At 36.8% G+C, this 18,408-nt stretch overlaps 1 long non-coding RNA gene across 1 annotated transcript; it reads right to left on the bottom strand.

The window, feature by feature from the left end:
• Nucleotides 1-16,243: 16,243 nt before the first annotated feature.
• LOC124154977 lies at nt 16,244-17,528 on the bottom strand. The gene is made up of 3 exons (XR_006864080.1): nt 17,331-17,528; nt 17,123-17,228; nt 16,244-16,460 (listed from the first exon to the last, which is right to left on the bottom strand). It is a non-coding gene; the product is annotated as an uncharacterized LOC124154977 (long non-coding RNA).
• Between the last annotated feature and the right edge of the window lie 880 nt (nt 17,529-18,408).

Raw genomic sequence — 18,408 nt, 5'->3', positions numbered from 1 at the left:
GTACTCCTGATCCTCATTTATTTATCTGATCCACGGAGGAACTCCGGAGGCTGCTAGAAGAGGAAGATGATAGTGACGAAGACGATAGTATCTTCTCCGGTGAAACGGTTTACAGCGGGAGTGATGACGATGATTCGGAGGAGGAAGAGGATCCCTCGCAGGGTAATGACTTACTATCCCCAGATTCAGGCCTCCCGAGCACCTCTTCGCAAGCCACCACTGCCAGACTAAGACAGACCACCTACACCTGGACTTCTGACAGACCGACAATAGACCCCATTCCATTTACCCAGACCCCTGGTATGACTGCTTCACCTCAAGGAGACCAACTTTTTTAATCTTTTACTGACTGACAGTATCCTCGAATTGACTGTGAGAGAGACAAATAGATTTGCCGACGAGCTGAAGGCGCAGAATGTAGCCCCGAAAGCAAGGATTGTTAAATGGAAATCCTTGACGAAAGAGGAGTTCCTTATATTTTTAGGCGTCCTGTACCACATGGGAACAATCCGATTAAATAGGATATCGGACTTCTGGAGCAAGGACTTCCTATTTAACTTTCCTTGCTTTCGGGGATGCATGAGCCGTGACAGGTTCTCGGGTATTTTGCAATGTTTGACTTTGTGAAAAACCCAGAACCTGGTCAGCCTCAGCCAAATGACCGACTATATAAAATTCGCCCCCCAATAGACCTCTTTCATGACTCAATAAGAAATGCCGTGACTCCGATGCAAAAACTTTGCGTTGATGAGTCAATGCTTCTCTGGAGGGGGCGACTTGTTTTCCGAATGTTTTTGAAGGGGAAGAAACATAAATACGGAATCAAAATTTATATGCTAACGGAACCTTCCGGTTTAGTTCTCAGATTTATCGTTTACACAGGATCTAGTGACGCTGATGTAGGAGGCCGAGGCCACGTTGACACTGTTGTGAATAAGCTAATGGAGGGTCACCTTGATGCTGGCCATTCATTATTTATGGATAATTATTACAACAGTGTCAATTTGGCCCACCAACTACTGGAGCGGAAGACCTATTGTACCGGAACTTTGAGAACTAATCGGAAGGGTAATCCTCCCCAAATTAATTCAAAAAAATTAAAGAAGGGGGAAATTGTGAATGCCTACACTGATGACGGTGTCTGCGTCATGAAGTGGAAAGACAAGAGAGAAGTACTGATGATCAGTTCGCAGTATAGTTGCGAAATGATCGATGTCCCCCGCCGAAGGGGAGGGAGAACCATACCCAAACCTGAGGCAATTGCAAGATACAACGAGGCAATGGGGGGCATTGATCACACTGATCAGATGATGTCCTATTATCCAATTGAGCAAAAAACTCTCAAGTGGTACAAGAAGTTGGGCATTCACATCTTCCACCTTCTCCTCCTCAATAGCTATTATTTGTATAAGAAATTACATCCCAGATATTCATTTTATGACTTTCGGTAATCAAATCTTTACTTTCACCTGCCCTTTCACTCGCCCTTCAGGCCCTTCCCCTTCAGTCCCTTCCAGAGGCGTAGGCTTATCAAGGCATTTCCCTCACACCCTTCCAATTGACGAAAAAAGCAAGAGGAACAGAACGGTGCAAAGCAGGTGCCGGGAATGCCAGAAGAAGGGGATAAGAAAAGACACAACGTTCTTTTGCCCTGCTTGTGAGGGACACCCTCCCCTCTGCGTCGACACATGTTTCATGGCCTTCCATGAAAATATGCGATTATAAATATTTGTACATAATAATTTCAATGATGGAAACTGTATTTTTTTATTTGTGTATAATTAATATGTTTTCTTGCTCTGCAGTCTGATGAAGTTGTAATTTCTGTACTATTTTTACGTTTTTCAATTTGTAAATACATAGCATAAGGATTTTGTGTTAATTTGGAATTTGTGCGATTGCATTTTGTGTATATTATTTATATGTTTAGTGCTATGTAAAAATAAATTATACTTGTTTTAAAAGTTTTTTTTTCATTTATAAATCCTGCTAGAAACTGTGTTAGTTCTTTCTGCAAAATTTCGTAACGAAATTTAAAAAATATTAAATTCAAATGTCAAAATAGCATACAACATATTTCATTCTATTATTTCACAGAACATAAGAACGAGTGCGGGAAATAGCTACTTAGCCGTTGTAGTTTTAGCAGATCGCGTTTTTAGCAGAAAAATATCAGCATTTGCAAAATAAAAGTATGACTATGGAATTTTAAATCAAAATAAAAATAAGACTTCATATTGCATTATTATATTCGAAAGGCTTTGCATATTTTCCCAGCAATAGGGGTAGCTAAAAACTTAGGAGAGATATATGGTCGTAAAGGGGCGTTGATACTAGCCTGCATAACTCAAAGCGGCCTCAAGCGTATGGCTGAGGACGTGAATTCACGTCCGTTGAAAAAATTCAAATTTTTAGCACTAAATTTTTTTTTTTTTAATTCCTGAAGAATAATTGTTTCTTAGGTACAGTATTCCTGAAAAACCCAAAAAAATGCATTCAGTCAGGGAAAAGCCATACAAAAAATAGCCTCAGCGTTGAAAGGGTTAATACATTATAACTTAAAAGAAATTGTGCCAACATAAGCAGTGCATGAAAATTCTGGTGTGCCAATAACTGGAAAACTGTGTGCCAATAATTGGATAAAGGGTGCCAATAACTGGGATTATTGGACTTTTTAAACAATTATTTTTAGTAAATAGCTGTATGTAGAATATAATTCGCTGATATTGGGAAACTAAGGCAACATGTCTCTCAGATTTAAGGCAGTTATAAATAAACTGAAGTTGTGATACAACGGTCACAAGAGTTAATTTTCTTCGACGAGGCCCTTAAAATGCCAGTAACTGGATAGTATGTATACCCTAGGTCACGGTGGAGGGAAGGAAATAAGTTTTTTGACCAGGGATCGCAAGGTTTTTTTTGACCATCTAAATGATGTCTTTTTGACCTTGGTGTTCTCCCTGGGTAGCGGCAGTGGTCAACAACATCTGATTTTGAAAAAAATAAGATCGAGACCCTGATATAAGCTGGCAACTTTCCCGCAAAGGAAAATTTATAGGGAATATGTATTATTAATATGAGATCGAGAGGATTTTCTGACCATTTACATGACGTTTTTTGACGTCTTTCCGACCTCTTTTGAAGACTTCTTATTCGACATTTTCTAGACCATTTCAAAACCAAACGTAGACCATGTTAATGATGAAGTAAATACATTTTGAAATAACAAGTAATCTTCATTAAATGGATTCCAGAATGTCCTAGAACTGCTAAGCCAACTACTTAAAAAACTTTTGCTCATCATTTTTACTGGTCATTATTTTTCTTTTTAAAACCAAAGTAAAACCATTGACCATATCATGACCTATAAGATGCCTAGAAAACGTCTTTTTGACCTTAGTGTTCTCCCAGGGTGAACTCACCGATTTTTTTCGTTATCCAATTTATTGTCAGCAAGAAGTCTCAAACAGACTGGTAAGTATTCCCACAGTGTTCCAGAGCAATGCAAAACACACTAGCATGTTACATTATGTTGATGAACGCTCTCTACTGCCTAGATAGGATGTTCTCAAATGTTCGTAAACGCTTCAAAATTCTGAAGCTGTCACTCACACTAAATGACACAATGGATGTACTAGTATGTACTTCCATGCTTGCACTAAATACATTCTGGCACCAGAACAGAGTTTTTAGTTTTTGCCTAGCTAATTTCAATATTATGTGGATATCTATACAATATTATTGGATGAAAATTAGTTATTAGCTAATATCCAAGTTGGATATAATATAGATGGCATTTGATGGAAACTTCGGATATTATGTGGATATCTAAGCAATATTATTGGATTAAAAGTTGGAAATTGTTTGGATGTTATAATAATAATAATAAATATTTTATTGGTCCCGTTGATATGTAGTGACATATATAGGCCCCGTCAATAAAGTGACAGTACATGTATAAAGAAATTTAAACAAAATACAGCAATATTACATGTCTTTATACAAGTATTCTTTTACATTGTAAAAACAATTGTCAAGTAAATATTCTTTTAATTTATATTTAAAACATTCTAGTCTTTGCACATTTTTTATTCCATCTGGTAAATTGTTAAACAATTTGCATCCCATATATGCAGGCCCTTTGCTGAACAGAGAAAGGTTGTGAGTACTAGTTATATAATTAGATTTTTTTCTCGTATCATGATTATGAACATTTTCATTTGTCTTCAAGTTAAATTTACCTCCAAAGTTTTTTACCAATAATATTGACTCATACATGTAAATACAAGACAGAGGCATAATCTTCAGTTTTTTAAATAGGTCTCTACAACTGTCTCTTCGTCTTGCATTACAAATAATTCGTACGGCCCACTTTTGTAATTTGAAGATTCGTTCGGATTTAGGGGAATTTCCCCATGCTACAATGCCATATTTCAGTCTACTATATATGTGAGCATAATATAGCGTGATGGCTGTGTCAGTATTTGTTAATATTATCATTCTTCTGATCAAGTAGCAACCAGAGGCAATTGAAGAGGCAAGATAGTCAATATGACTGTCCCAACTGAGGCTTTCATTTAAATACAAGCCTAGGAATTTAGTATCTGTGGTACGTCTAAGACTACTGTCCATAAACTTAATGTATGGACTATGGTCAATTTTTTTCTGAAATGGATGAAATAACGTATAGGATGATTTAGTCTTATTTATTACAACCTTATTCAGGGAACACCATCTCTCCATATTTGAGACAGCCTCCTGAGCTGGTAGAACAACATTTCCTGCCTGCTTTATCAAATGATTGGTATCATCTGCATACATAAATACTTCACCATTTAACGAGTTAGGTAGGTCATTAATATAAACCAAAAATAGCAGTGGTCCCAGGATGGAGCCTTGGGGAACCCCTCTGACAACTTCCCGGTAGGAGGAAGACCATTTTTTCATATTACTACTAGAAATAGTTACACATTGCATTCTCTTTGACAGGAAAGATTGTATTAAATCTGCTGCAATACCTCTTAGCCCATAGCAGTGAAGTTTATGAAGAAGAATCACATGGTCAACCGAGTCAAAAGCTTTCTTAAGATCGTAGGATATGCAGAGTGTGTGAACGTGCTTGTCTAGACCATCAAGTACAGAATCAAGAAATTTGTAAAAAGCAAGCTCAGCAGAATGCCCTTTTAAGAAGCCAAATTGGGACTTAGATAAGACACTATTTTTTATTAGAAATTCCATTATTCTGTTAGCAATTATAGTTTCAAATATTTTAGAGAATACAGAGATTTTTGATATAGGGCGATAATTATCCATTACCTCGTGATCCCCATTTTTGTATAGAGGCATGACAACTGAAAATTTCAATTTCTCGGGAAATACACCTGAAGACAGAGAAGCATTGATAATGTGGGTAATGGGAGCTAAAATATATTTACTGCAGTTCCCCTTAAGGAGTGAGCATGGCACCTCATCCCAGCCAGCTGAAAATTTTTTGCTAATTTTGTTTATAATTTGTTCCACTTCTTTTTCACAGGTTGGATAGAGATAAATGTTTTTGGCTACTGATGTGACTATGTTTTGGCCTCTAGGTGATTGGGGAGCAAGATTTGTGGGCAAGGAATTTTCAAGGGAGCTAAGAAAATGGTGATTAAGATGGTTGGCTATATCACTGTGTTTAGACACCAGTTCCTCATCAACAAGGACTGAGTCAATAAAATTTTTTCTCTGTGATTTACCAGAGTAGTTGTTGATGATTTTCCAAGCTGATTTGGATTTGTTTTCAGAAGAAGAAATGGAGTTAACGTTGAAATTTCTTTTAGTATCAGTTATTAATTTGGAGTAGAACTTTTTACAATTTGAATACTGGTGTTTTATTCTATTATCATTAGTATCTCTAAATCTTGACCAAAGGAATTTTAATTCCTTTGATATACGAGAAATCTCTGGGGTTACCCAAGATTTATTATGGAGCTTTCTTGATTTGGTTGCTTGTAGAGGAAAGCAGCCATTGAAAATAGTGAGAAAAATATTGAGAAGAGTGTCAAACTTTTCATTGACAGAATTAGTGCCATACACTAATTCCCAATTGGTTTTTTGCAAAATATTACAAAATTCATCCTTTGCTTCTTTTGTAAAGTACCTTTTTTTAGGGCGAGTTTCACTGTTGGTTGAGGAATTTGTAGCAACTGGTATATTAACAGATATTATTAAGGCTTTGTGATCAGAAAGATGGGATTCTATCACAGTACCACTATATTGAAGGTCAGATTTGTGAATATGTTATCTATTATTGTTGAAGATTTAGACGTTTCTCTAGTAGGTAGGAAAATGGTTTGTTTTAGATCAAATGACGAGACTAAATCCACTAGATTATCCCTCACATTGTCATTCTGATCTAGATGAATATTAAAATCCCCACACACAATCATGAAGTTGGTTGTACATAAAGATATCTCTAAAACCTTAGCTAAATTATTTAAAAATAGCTGTTGATCACCTGTTGGTGATCTATATACACTCATTATGTAGACATGTTGCTTATTGATGAGGAGATCAACTACACAGCATTCAAAATCCTTATCCAAACATAAATTACCAATTATCTTGCAGTCATTGGAACATAATCCATTACGGACAAAGATAAGGACACCACCACATTTGAAATTTTGCCTACAGTATGCTGCGGCAATATAAAAACCATCAATGTTCACACTAATGAGTTCCTCCGGCCTGAGCCAATGTTCAGTAATACACACTACATCAGCATAATTCTCATTTATTAATAACTCTAAACAATCTATTTTATTTCTCAAACACTGAATATTAAGAGTCATCACTTTTATGGGCTGTTCTAGTCAGAATGAGGCACTTTGTTTGGACAGAACACCAGCTGCAGAACCATTTACTTTACTTAACATAAGGTTTCTATTAAATTAAAATTTTTCAATTGCAGCATTCTCTGGCCACAGACTAGCATCTAGGACTTGGTTTAACTTAGAAAAATCGACAATAATTTTGAATGAGGCATAGGGACCCCTGGCATTTAGAGTCTCTACATTTACGGTAGAATTCAGTTTTTGTTCAAGATAATCTTTAATTTCCTTATCTTTGGTTAGTGGTTCTAGCCTCCAAACGTGGATATACGCCTTCCTCTCCAACGCCTTAAAGGGACAGCCCGAACTGGCGTTTGCAGTTCCGAACTTTTTTGGCCTCCGCCGATTTCTTTTGCTCTCGTACACAGTGTACTCCAAGTCGTTGTTTTTCTCCTTATTTATGTCCTCCCGCAAAGAGGTTCCATTAGGGGATGGAGATGATGCCCCCAATTTTTCAGAAGCGGCGTTGTTTGTCTCATCAGTAGACTGCATCGGAATCTTTCGCGCAGATGTCGAAAGCACAAATGCATTTTCCCTGGATGTAATTGGGTCAGCCGATGTCTTTAGGTTTTCTTTTGATTGGTAATCTACTCTCAGCATGGAAGAGTAAATCTTCTTAGTGTCACTATTTTCAGATGCCACATTCGAGGGGCAGCGATCGTCAAAAGATACGGATTTTACGATCTTTTGCTTAGTGCCAGACTGGTTGCCACTATTGTTTTTTAAAACACGAATCTCATCTTTGAGTTGCCGTATTTGATTGTCTTGAGCTGAAATGGTATCACAGCACTGTGAAACCTTAGACACTGCAATGTTATAGTTGGATATTATAGATATTGTATGGTTATCAATTGCTACTAGGGAGGTAACCATTCACAGACTGTATTTTTGGGCCATTTATGTATTATGAACCGTTCAATTAAGTTGTTTATGAGGCATTTCCCAGCTGTTCTTGAGCTGTTTTCCAGCTGTTCATCAAGCATTCTCTAACCGTACGGTAGCATTCACAATAATACCATCTCAAGTAAAAACTTTTCCCTTGAAATAGAGCTGATGTTCTTGAGCTGTTTTCCAGCTGTTCATCAAGCATTCTCTAACTGTACGGTAGCATTCACAATAATACCATCTCAAGTAAAAACTTTTCCCTTGAAATAGAGCTGATTCTGGGCTGAAACTCCACTGAATGTGTGAAAACTGCCTTGGAACAACCTTGTAACTGCACTGCACTGCCTTGTCCTCAACAAGAAAAAGGGCACTCTACTGAAATTCTGATGCCATTCTCCCTTGCAAGTCCATTGCATTTGAACTGCTTCTCCCTTGCTGCACATGAGCTCTACTGACACTGAACTGGACGGTAGGCTCATAGGCCAGGCCAACTTAATAACTCCACCGATTCTCTCTTGCCAAATACCTTTACTGCCTTGCCACAGAGCTGCTGCAGCATTTGGGTATCCCCTCTCCCTCATGAATTTGAACTGCTACACCCTAGCTGCACGTGTGCTACCCTTCGTAAGTTTTGCCAACATACGGAACCCATCTACCGGACATATAAGCGACCCCTGTTTTCAGCGGCAATGTATTTTTTTAATTTAGCTTTTGGCAACACATATATCTTTTCCCGCGCGTAAAGCTGTCGGTTGCCGTTATTTCTCTCCCAGTGAGAAATGGTTAGTGGAATCCACGTGGAACCCACGTGGAGATGTAACGTGGATACCACGTGTTTTTGGTCGTGGAACCCACGTGGAAATTTGGTGGAAAAATTAAAACAGCAGTAGGTGCTGTCCTAAAACCATTAAAACCTCAACCACTCTATATCTAAACCTTCTATATATGTGTCTACGATTTTTCATGTGCTCTCATAGCTGCCTTTCCACGAATTATATAAAAAAATAGAATAAGCAATACATTTTCACATAACTAGCGAGGTTTCAGGATGATAAATGACGCATTGTCACCAGAGAGTTAAGTTCCACAAATTAGAAATTCTGTTTAACATTTTATGCTAATCACCACAAATCCACTTGAAATCAACGTGGACTCCACGTGGGTCCAACCACTCAATATCCACCACCACCATATATCCACGAGTCAACGTGGATTCCACCACCCATTTCTCACTGGGCTCAAGTTGCTAGGAGCGAAAGATGAGTGGTGAGCGTGGGTTTTGGCTTGAAAAGATTGATGGTATAATTATTTTCCTAGTACTTCGACGGTTGTTAACGGCAAGAATTAATCGAAGTTAAGGTGAAGGGGAGAACGAGGTCGGTGCTGGTGACTGCAGTCAAAATTGGAGGTAAGCGTTTTAACTTCTCTGATGGCATGTTTAATCCTTCCATGTTTAGCTATGAGAACGTTGACGTTGATTTCGTGTTTTAATCCAGGCAGGTTTAAGGATTTCGAGCTCCTTTTTTGGGGTTCATGCCGCCAATAACAAATTCTTCTTTCAACGCCTTGGTGACTGCCGTCGACTTTTCCTGCCTCATGGATACCCCGGATGAGAAGGAGAATACACCGACCTGTCATCAATGCCGTGCCTTCCGTTTGTCATCCTGCGGAGTCCCTAACGGACTCTATGAGCTCGAGCGGGTTTTCGAAGAAATAAGGAATGCGGGAGGGTATTGCTATAGTGCAATGTAAATTTACTGCTTACACTTATTAGTTACTGCTGATAGTTTTAGAAGCTTGCATGGTTTTCTTTTGGAGTTCACACATAGCCTAAGTAACGAGTCATTGCTTCGTTTTTTAATTGAACTATGATGCAAAGTGCATGCTTCCTCAGTGATAATTTAAGTTTTGCTTTCTATATTTTGAATGCTTCACATTAATGCACCATATAACTAATAAGCCAAGTAAACTAGAGTTATTTTAAATGTGCAATTTTGCTAATTTGATTTTGAGTTAAGTCGTTTGGGACTCTCATCAGTCATGTTTCTTTTCTATTGCAGGAGCATCTCCGTGACCTCTTTCATTTAGAAAATTTTTGTATGTGCTTTTAACAGTTATTAATTTATTGATGTATTTTCATGTTCTAATAAAATGTGTCTTCAAAAATGTTGTGGTCATTGCAGTAATAACTATTGTTGATCGCAATCACCTGTACACCCTATTTCTTTTATCATGCATGCAAAATTGTGGGAGAAACCTGTTATGTGATCATCCACTGTTGGCTGGGTTACTCAAGTTGTTAATTTACTGTGTTTCATATGATTTGACGAGGGAATTTTAATGGATTGGGCAGGGGAATTGTATTCAGCCAAACAAGGGAGTTTCAGCCTGACATGCAAGGGAGTTTCACTCTAGCTAGCCAATGGAGTTTCAGTCTAGCTGGCCAAGGGAGGTTCAGTCTAGCTGGTAACCAAGGGAGTTTCAGTCTAGTTTGTAGCCAAGGGAGTTTCAGTGTAGCTAGCTGTTGTATATCTATTTTATTTATGTTGCTAAGTGTCTCTAGTAACTTGCCTCTTGGCAACTGTTTTGTTTGTGTTGCTAATTACCTGATTGTTATGCCAAGGAGGCTGATGTGGTGCAATAGTAAATATCCATATATACAGATGGAATTAATAAATAATGAGTTGCATCCAGATTATGTAATAACTCAGATACTTGATTTACCACATATTTGGCGACGAGGATAAACTTTAATATTTTGTGAGAAGTTTCTAATACCTGAACATAACCAAGATGAGTAATCCAGTCGGAAGTAGTGTGAAAGTTTTCGGGAATATCGGAACTATGCCTGAATTCAACACAAAGGGTGATTGGAATATGTACCATGAACGCTTGGAAATGTATTTTTTAGCAAATGGTATTGAGGAGGAGCGTAAAGTGGCAGTGCTGTTGACTGTTATTGGTGAAGAGGCTTTCAGAACGGTACGTAACCTATGTGATCCAGTATCTCCAACAACAAAAACTTATGAGCAGTTATGTTTAATATTGAGAAATCAGTTTTCACCGTTTGTATCAGTTTATCGCAAATGGATTGAGTTTTACAAGATGCAACAAAATTCACCTGAGTCGGTGGTGGAGTGGTTTGTGCGTTTAAAACAACAGGCGATGGACTGTAAATTTGGAAATGAGCTGAATAATATTTTAAAAGACAAATTCATCTCTGGACTGTTTCCTGGGCCTATTCTGGATAGAATTTGCGAGGAAGAAGAAACTAAAACACTACAGCAAATCGTAGACATTGCTATAAAGAAGGAAGGCTGTATGAAAGAGGCAAAATCAGAATTTTTTGTTAACAAACTTTCGGAAGGCAGAGCAGCTAGGGTAGTTTCTAAAGAGAAAATTGAAGCTGGAGTGCAAGTTAGAAGTGATAATTCTTTAAAACAACAGGTAAATTTTGCAAAAGTTTGTTATGCTTGTGGCGAAGCTAATCATGATTTTACAAAATGTAAATATAAGGCTTATAAATGTAAGAAGTGTGGTAAAATCGGTCACTTGGCAAAGGTTTGTAAAAGGAATAATGGTAAAGAAACTAATTTCATTGATACTAATCAAACATCAGGATATTCAAATAGTGAAGAATTTTCAAGCTATGAAAGTATTGAATTATTTAATGTTACTAATGTGAATATTAATCCTATATTGGTACATGTTGATATTGGAGGTACACCTATTGAAATGGAAATTGATACAGGTTCTGGAATCTCTATAATTCCTGAAAACATTTATAAAACTTTATTTACCAGATTTATACTGCTTCCAACTGGTGTTAAACTCCAAACTTATGTGGGTTCAGAAATCATTCCCATAGGTAAATTTGTTAGTTCAATTACGTTTAATGGTTTGATAAGGAAAGGTACATTCACTGTGGTTAAAAAGGGTGTCAGACCATTACTTGGTAGGGATTTAATACGTTTATTCAAGGTAAATGTTTTTGAAATTTGCAATGTAAATTTTAATGAGAAGAAAGATGAATTGATAAAAGAGTTTAAGGATTTATTTGAGAAAAGTTTAGGTTGCTACAAGTTGAGAAAAATACAATTGACTTTAAAAGAGGGTGTAAAACCAATTTTTTGTAAGCCACGGCAAGTTCCTATTTCATTTAAAGCTAAGGTTGAGAAGGAACTTGACAGGCTAGTTTCTGAAGGTTGTATTACCAAGGTAGATAATAATGAATGGGGAACACCATTAGTTCCAGTTCTTAAACCTAATTTTAATGTTCGGTTATGTGCTGATTACAAGGTTACAATTAATCGTTATCTTGATGATGTTAATCATGTCATGCCCAGAGTGGAGGAAATATTTCAAGCAGTTCAAGGTGGAAAGAAATTTTCAAAACTTGATATGTCAAATGCTTATAATCAATTAGAGCTAGGGGAAGAAACAAAACCTTTGTTGGCATGGAGTACACATTAAGGTATTTATATTCCTAATAGATTGCCATTTGGTGTGAAGCCAGCTTGTGCTATTTTTCAAAAAGAGTTGGAAAAAGTGTTGCAGGGTTTGGATGGTGTAAAAAATTTCTTGGATGATGTCATAGTCACTGGTAAAAGTGATGAAGAACATTTACATAACTTGAGGTTAGTTTTTTTCAGGCTTAGAGAAGCTGGATTTCGATTGAATTTTGATAAATGTAAATTTTTTGAAACAGAAATTTCATACTTAGGTCATATTATTGATGCTGCGGGAATTAGGAAGGATCCTTGCAAGGTGAAAGCTATAGTTAAGGCGGCCAGGCCTACTAATGTGACTGAGGTTAGATCTTTCGTTGGTACCTGCAATCACTATGGGAAATTTGTTCCTAATATGTCAAAAGTATTAGGTCCATTGTATAAATTGTTGCAAAAAGGAGTAAAATATGAATGGAATGATGATTGTGAGAGAGCTTTCATTCAAGTTAAAAGAATTATGTCATCAGATGTGATATTAGTACATTATAATCCTGATTTACCAGTAAAATTGATTTGCGATGCCAGCAGTAAGGGAATTGCTGGGGTGTTGGTGCATATTTTTGAGAATGGTGAGGAAAAACCTATATGCTTTGTGTCAAGAGTTCTATCACCTGCTGAAATGAATTATTCTGTAATTCACAAAGAAGCCTTAGCAATTTATTGGTCAATAAAAAAATTTTCTCAATACTTGTTGGGAAGAAAATTCATTTTGGAGACAGATCACAGGCCTTTGATAGCATTATTTGGTGAACATAAAGGTATTCCACAAATGGGAGCTAATCGGTTGCAGAGGTGGGCATTGTTTCTGTCTGAATATGACTATACAATAAAATACATTAAAGGCAGCAGTAATTTGGCAGATGCATTCTCTCGACTACCAGTTGATGAAAATGACATTAAGGATGAAACTGAGAATTTTGTGAATGATTATATAAACTTAGTTAGTAATTGTGTACCTATTGATAATGATCAAATAAGAATTGCTACAAAAAAAGACAAGGTTCTTAGTAAGGTTTTGTATTACATTAAGTCAGGATGGTTAGATAATTGCGATTCATTGGAATTGAAGCCTTATTTTGTACGGAAAAATGAATTGTGTATTGAAAATGGAGCAATCATGTGGGGTTATAGAATAGTCATTCCAGAGAAGTTTAAAATTCAGTTATTAACTGAGCTGCATTCTACTCATATGGGAATGTCAAAGATGAAAAATTTAGCCAGAGGTTATTTTTGGTGGCCAAATTTAGATGATGAAATTGAAAAATTTTGTAAAAGTTGTAATGTTTGTATGTCAAATAGCATAAACCCAAAGAAATGTGAAGTGATCAATTGGCCAGAAACTAAAGAGGTATTTGATCGAATTCATGCAGATTTCCTAGGTCCAATTAAAGGTAAGCAGTATCTCATTGTAACAGACAGCTTTTCAAAATGGCCTGAGGTATATGAAATGGCAAAGCTAGATTCAGAAACAACTATTGAAAAATTGAGAGACATATTTGCAAGGTTTGGAATACCAAAATTGCTAGTGAGTGACAATGGAAGGCAGTTTGTTTCACAAGAATTTGCAAACTTTTGTGCTGTGAATAAAATTAAACATGTTACTTCTGCTCCATTTCATCCAGCAACCAATGGTGCTGCTGAAAATGCTGTTAAGACTTTCAAATATTCTTTATGTAAACTGTTAAGTGATGATAAACACAAAGGTTGTTCATTAAATACACTGATAAATAGATTTTTGTTTAGCTATAGAAATACTCCACACTGGATAACCAATGAAAGTCCTTCTTATAGGATGTTCAATAGGAAAGTTAGAAGTAGATTTGATTATCTGAAAGAAACTACATTAGATTGCAAACCTTCTCGGAAACCAAGTGGTAGGGAGGTATACTTTGATGTAGGAGAAATTGTTTATGCTAGAGATTATCGGATTGCTAACAGAAGAGTATGGCAAAAATGTAGGGTGGAAGAAGTGTTGGGCTGCAGAAATTATATTGTTAAACTTGAAAATGAAGATTTAATATGGCGTAGACATGCTGATCAGATGATTAAAACGTGCGAGTTCAATTCAGGTTTGGAGCAAGGGCATGTTATGAATAGTGACTTCGAAGAAATTAACACTAAAAATGAGTTGTACAAGGAACCTTTTTATGGTAGAATTGAACCTTATTCAAGTCCAATTGATTGTGAAACTAATGACAAAGTGATGAACCCAATTGAGAGTGAAAGTGGTAGAATATTATTGAAACCTGTTGATGTTAAGGGTAATGAAGGTCCAAGTAAAGATTTGGATTGCAGGATTGAGAAAAATATTGGGTGTAAAAATAATGAAGAGATGACAACAACAAGTAGACCAAAAAGACTTATAAAACCACCAGATAGGTTAAATTTGTAATGCATAATTGTATTGTTATGTAATATGTAATTGTGATTTAAGGGTGTAAATTGAAATGTTATTGTAAATTTAATTGGAACTTGATGTGGGAGTGTTGTATATCTATTTTATTTATGTTGCTAAGTGTCTCTAGTAACTTGCCTCTTGGCAACTGTTTTGTTTGTGTTGCTAATTACCTGATTGTTATGCCAAGGAGGCTGATGTGGTGCAATAGTAAATATCCATATATATAGATGGAATTAATAAATAATGAGTTGCATCCAGATTAATAACTCAGATACTTGATGGGAGTTTCAGTTTAGTCGGCCAAGGGAGTTTCATTGGAATAGCTGGAGTTCTTAATTGCACTGCTACTGCACTGCCATCCCTCTTCCAAACTCCACTGGTTTTGTTTCAATTTCAATACAGTTTCAGCATAGAAGCAAGGCAGTGAGTTACAAGGTAGTTTCCGCCCAGTTTCAGCCAAGTTTCAAGGGAGAAATTTTTACTTGAGATTGATGATTAACTTCCTGGAGTGTAGGTCTGAGAATGGCGAACAAAATTGTTTGCCAAAGTTTCGATATATTCTTTATATCTTATTCAGGGCTATGGTATGATAATGGCTAGATGAAATTTAAATGTAAGATTATAACAATGTTTTCTTTGCAATAAAATAGTATAAAATATAAAAAGTATTAAATTTTGAAATACAAAATTCTCGTCTATTTTCCATTCCTGTACAATTTAATTCTTTTTTTATTTTCTATCATTGTAAAATTTTGTCATAATCTTTCATGCCGCTATGTATTAATTTGATGTAACCATTATCATTCATAGCCATGTAGAAAATATAAGGAGTACATGTATCAAAACTTTGGCAAACAATTTTGCATTTCATTCTGAGACTTATATCATCATTAAAAAATCAAGGTCATGAAATTTTCAATCAAAGGTTGATTTAATAGCACCAATTTTTGATCGGGGAAACTGTTGAAGATCTGTTTACAAACCGCGTAGTTGGCTGAACTGAGATGTTGCATGCCAATGAAACTGCACTGCTCAGGGGAAGAGTTCTTGAGTCATTTGGAAAGCATTTTCAAGCTTCTTTTGGGATTATTTGCAGTACTTTTCATTTTAATGCAAGCTTTGGGTTGTATTCGAGGTCCTACAATCACCACTTCATTTGCTTTGCTCTAATTATTCAGCGTTCAGCTACTGAATCCACTAGGATACATTGCATGAACGGTTCAGCTATTATATAAACTGGTAGAGTTCAGTAGATGTTCAGTCCAGCTACCGAACCCGGTTAAATACAATATGTTTTCGGCTCAGTTATCAAACCCAGTTAAATACGGTATATTTTCGGCTGAGCTACCGAACTCGGTTAAATTCAGTATGCATTCGGTTCAGCTACCGAACCCAGTTGCGTGTTTCAAAAAGCAGCTTAGTTACCGAAACCGGTTGTTAAAATTTTCAGCTGGGCAGGCTTAACGACCACATCCAAAATCCTTATAGCTGAATGCTTATTTAACTTCACAATAGAAATTACGTTACCGACAGAGTGTTTTCCTCAACATCAGATGCTCCCTTAGTTTTCAAACTCTCAGCTAAAGCATCTTCCACAACAGCACTTTCAAGACGTTGTTCCCTCAGTGATGGTGCCTCCCTGGTCTACTTCGAAGCAGTAAAGGACATCGAGGAAGACCCTTGGGATATGGCACCATCCATCAGTTTTAGCCGTTCAGTAGTTTTCCTGACTTCTCATCGAGGCACGAGCTTTCATGTAGGTACCACATCTTCAGCCAGGCAATACCGGATGAACACCTTAAAATAGAGATAATTTCATTAGTACACAGACAAACAACTGTATTTCAAGTGAAGATTAACCTTCGTCCGATAAGGATGTCGTGAAAGAAGGCTTAAATGATTCGCTGTGCACACAACGGTAGTTAGAATGCCCAGCATCAATGTCAAATGCTAACCCAGTCACGGGTCATGTTTTTCTTCCTTTTAAGTAGTCATTTATTCATCCAGTGCTCCATATCCTTCCACAATAATTGTAAGTACCAAAATAATTCATTTAATACCCACGAAAAATCAAGTTCTTCTTGTAACAACACCTAAGAATACCAGGATATGCGCCGTGTACTGCATTATAATGCAGTACACGGCGCATAGCGTTATAGCGCTATAGCGTTGGTGTGCGAGAATTTCAAAAGCATTTAAGTCTGTGGTAAGACATTTATTGAGAAATAATTAGAACTATTAATTATTGAAGCAATAACACAAACAGTATTAAAATCAACCTGCAAATACACGATCGCTCGTATAATTTTTTCAAGACACCAACACCAATTCGTCCACCGATCGATGCTTACATGAAATCTCTTTGTAATTCACTTTTAAGGCGATTGAAATTACCAATTTACTAGCATATCCCTGAATAATCCCGGAGATCAAAATGAAAGAAATAGATAAAAACCCACCTAGGAATTTTTGTCGGCTGGAATTCGTTTCTTGGAATGGCCATGGAAGAATCTTCCGTGGAATGGCAAGTATCACTAAATATCTTCCAGATGCATAGGAATATGTCTATTTTATGAAAGTATTTCTACTGCTTAATCCACAAAAAATACCGAAATTTTCAATACTGAAGGTAATTACTTAAAAGATATTTGAAGAAATGATACATACTTCAAAACAAATTGTGATGAAGAAGCATCCTTCGAAAGATTCTGAAGAATTTATTATCATATAAAGCATTTATTTATTCAAAAATGATAGATGAGTGTTAACTGTCTCAGTTCCACGATGGTTCTACGTATCTACGTCCTTTGGAAAATAGAAAACGCTTCGTTACGTACTTGGGTGTCGTACGTATATTTTTCTCGGAATCGCTGTGATCGCAGTGAATGCGGAAAAAAATACGAATCTCTTATTTCATTGGCCGTGTAAGTTCAAAATGTCGCCGCCAGGGGGGTAAGATGAGTTTCAGTACTCATTTGTTTTTAGTTCATTATGTCGCCTTAAGGTGGCGTAAGGGGACATAAAAGCGGGCATTTCAAAACCTCATTTGTTTTCAGTTAACAATGTTGCCACAGGGGCGCTGTTCCCTAATGATAGATTCCTCGGATTTCATATTGTTGGCATGGGTAGGTTTTGGGTGGCGTTGAGTAGGGTTGGGTTGGGTTGGGTTGGGTTGGGTTGGGTTGGGTTGGGTTGGGTTGGGTTGGGTTGGGTTGGGTTGGGTTGGGTTGGGTTGGGTTGGGTTGGGTTGGGTTGGGTTGGGTTGGGTTGGGTTGGGTTGGGTTGGGTTGGGTTGGGTTGGGTTGGGTTGTAGTAAAGGAAATTCATATTTAATGCCTCTTTTTTAATGTCGCTGAAGCATTTTGAAGAGTAATTTATGTTTTATGGTACTGATTTTGAAAAATAGATGGCAGCACTCGTACGTATAAGTTGAGTCTGTGCCCGTCAGGTGGCAGCACTTTCGTGCATCCACTCCGCAACTCTATGATTGGCGGTATATGTGTAGCTATGTATCCATTCCCAAGCTGTACGGCATATGGAAGGCATTTATATGAAAATGGCGATCCATATGATTTGAATTTTCTAATATATCCAAATAGTGACAAGGATTTTATGATAACTATCTTTGAATGACTCTCGTTTCGAAGGAATTGATTGTCATGGCAAGTCCTCGGTCTAAACCATCCAAATAATTTTTTATCCCTTCATTTTTTCGCAGTTTAAATAGTTAGTATTGCATGATCCG

The sequence above is a fragment of the Ischnura elegans genome, chromosome 3 (genome assembly GCF_921293095.1).
Source record: "Ischnura elegans chromosome 3, ioIscEleg1.1, whole genome shotgun sequence".
Classification (NCBI taxonomy): Eukaryota; Metazoa; Arthropoda; class Insecta; order Odonata; family Coenagrionidae; genus Ischnura; species Ischnura elegans.
Note: the sequence above shows the minus strand (reverse complement) of the source record. Positions and strands in the feature narration are given on the sequence as shown.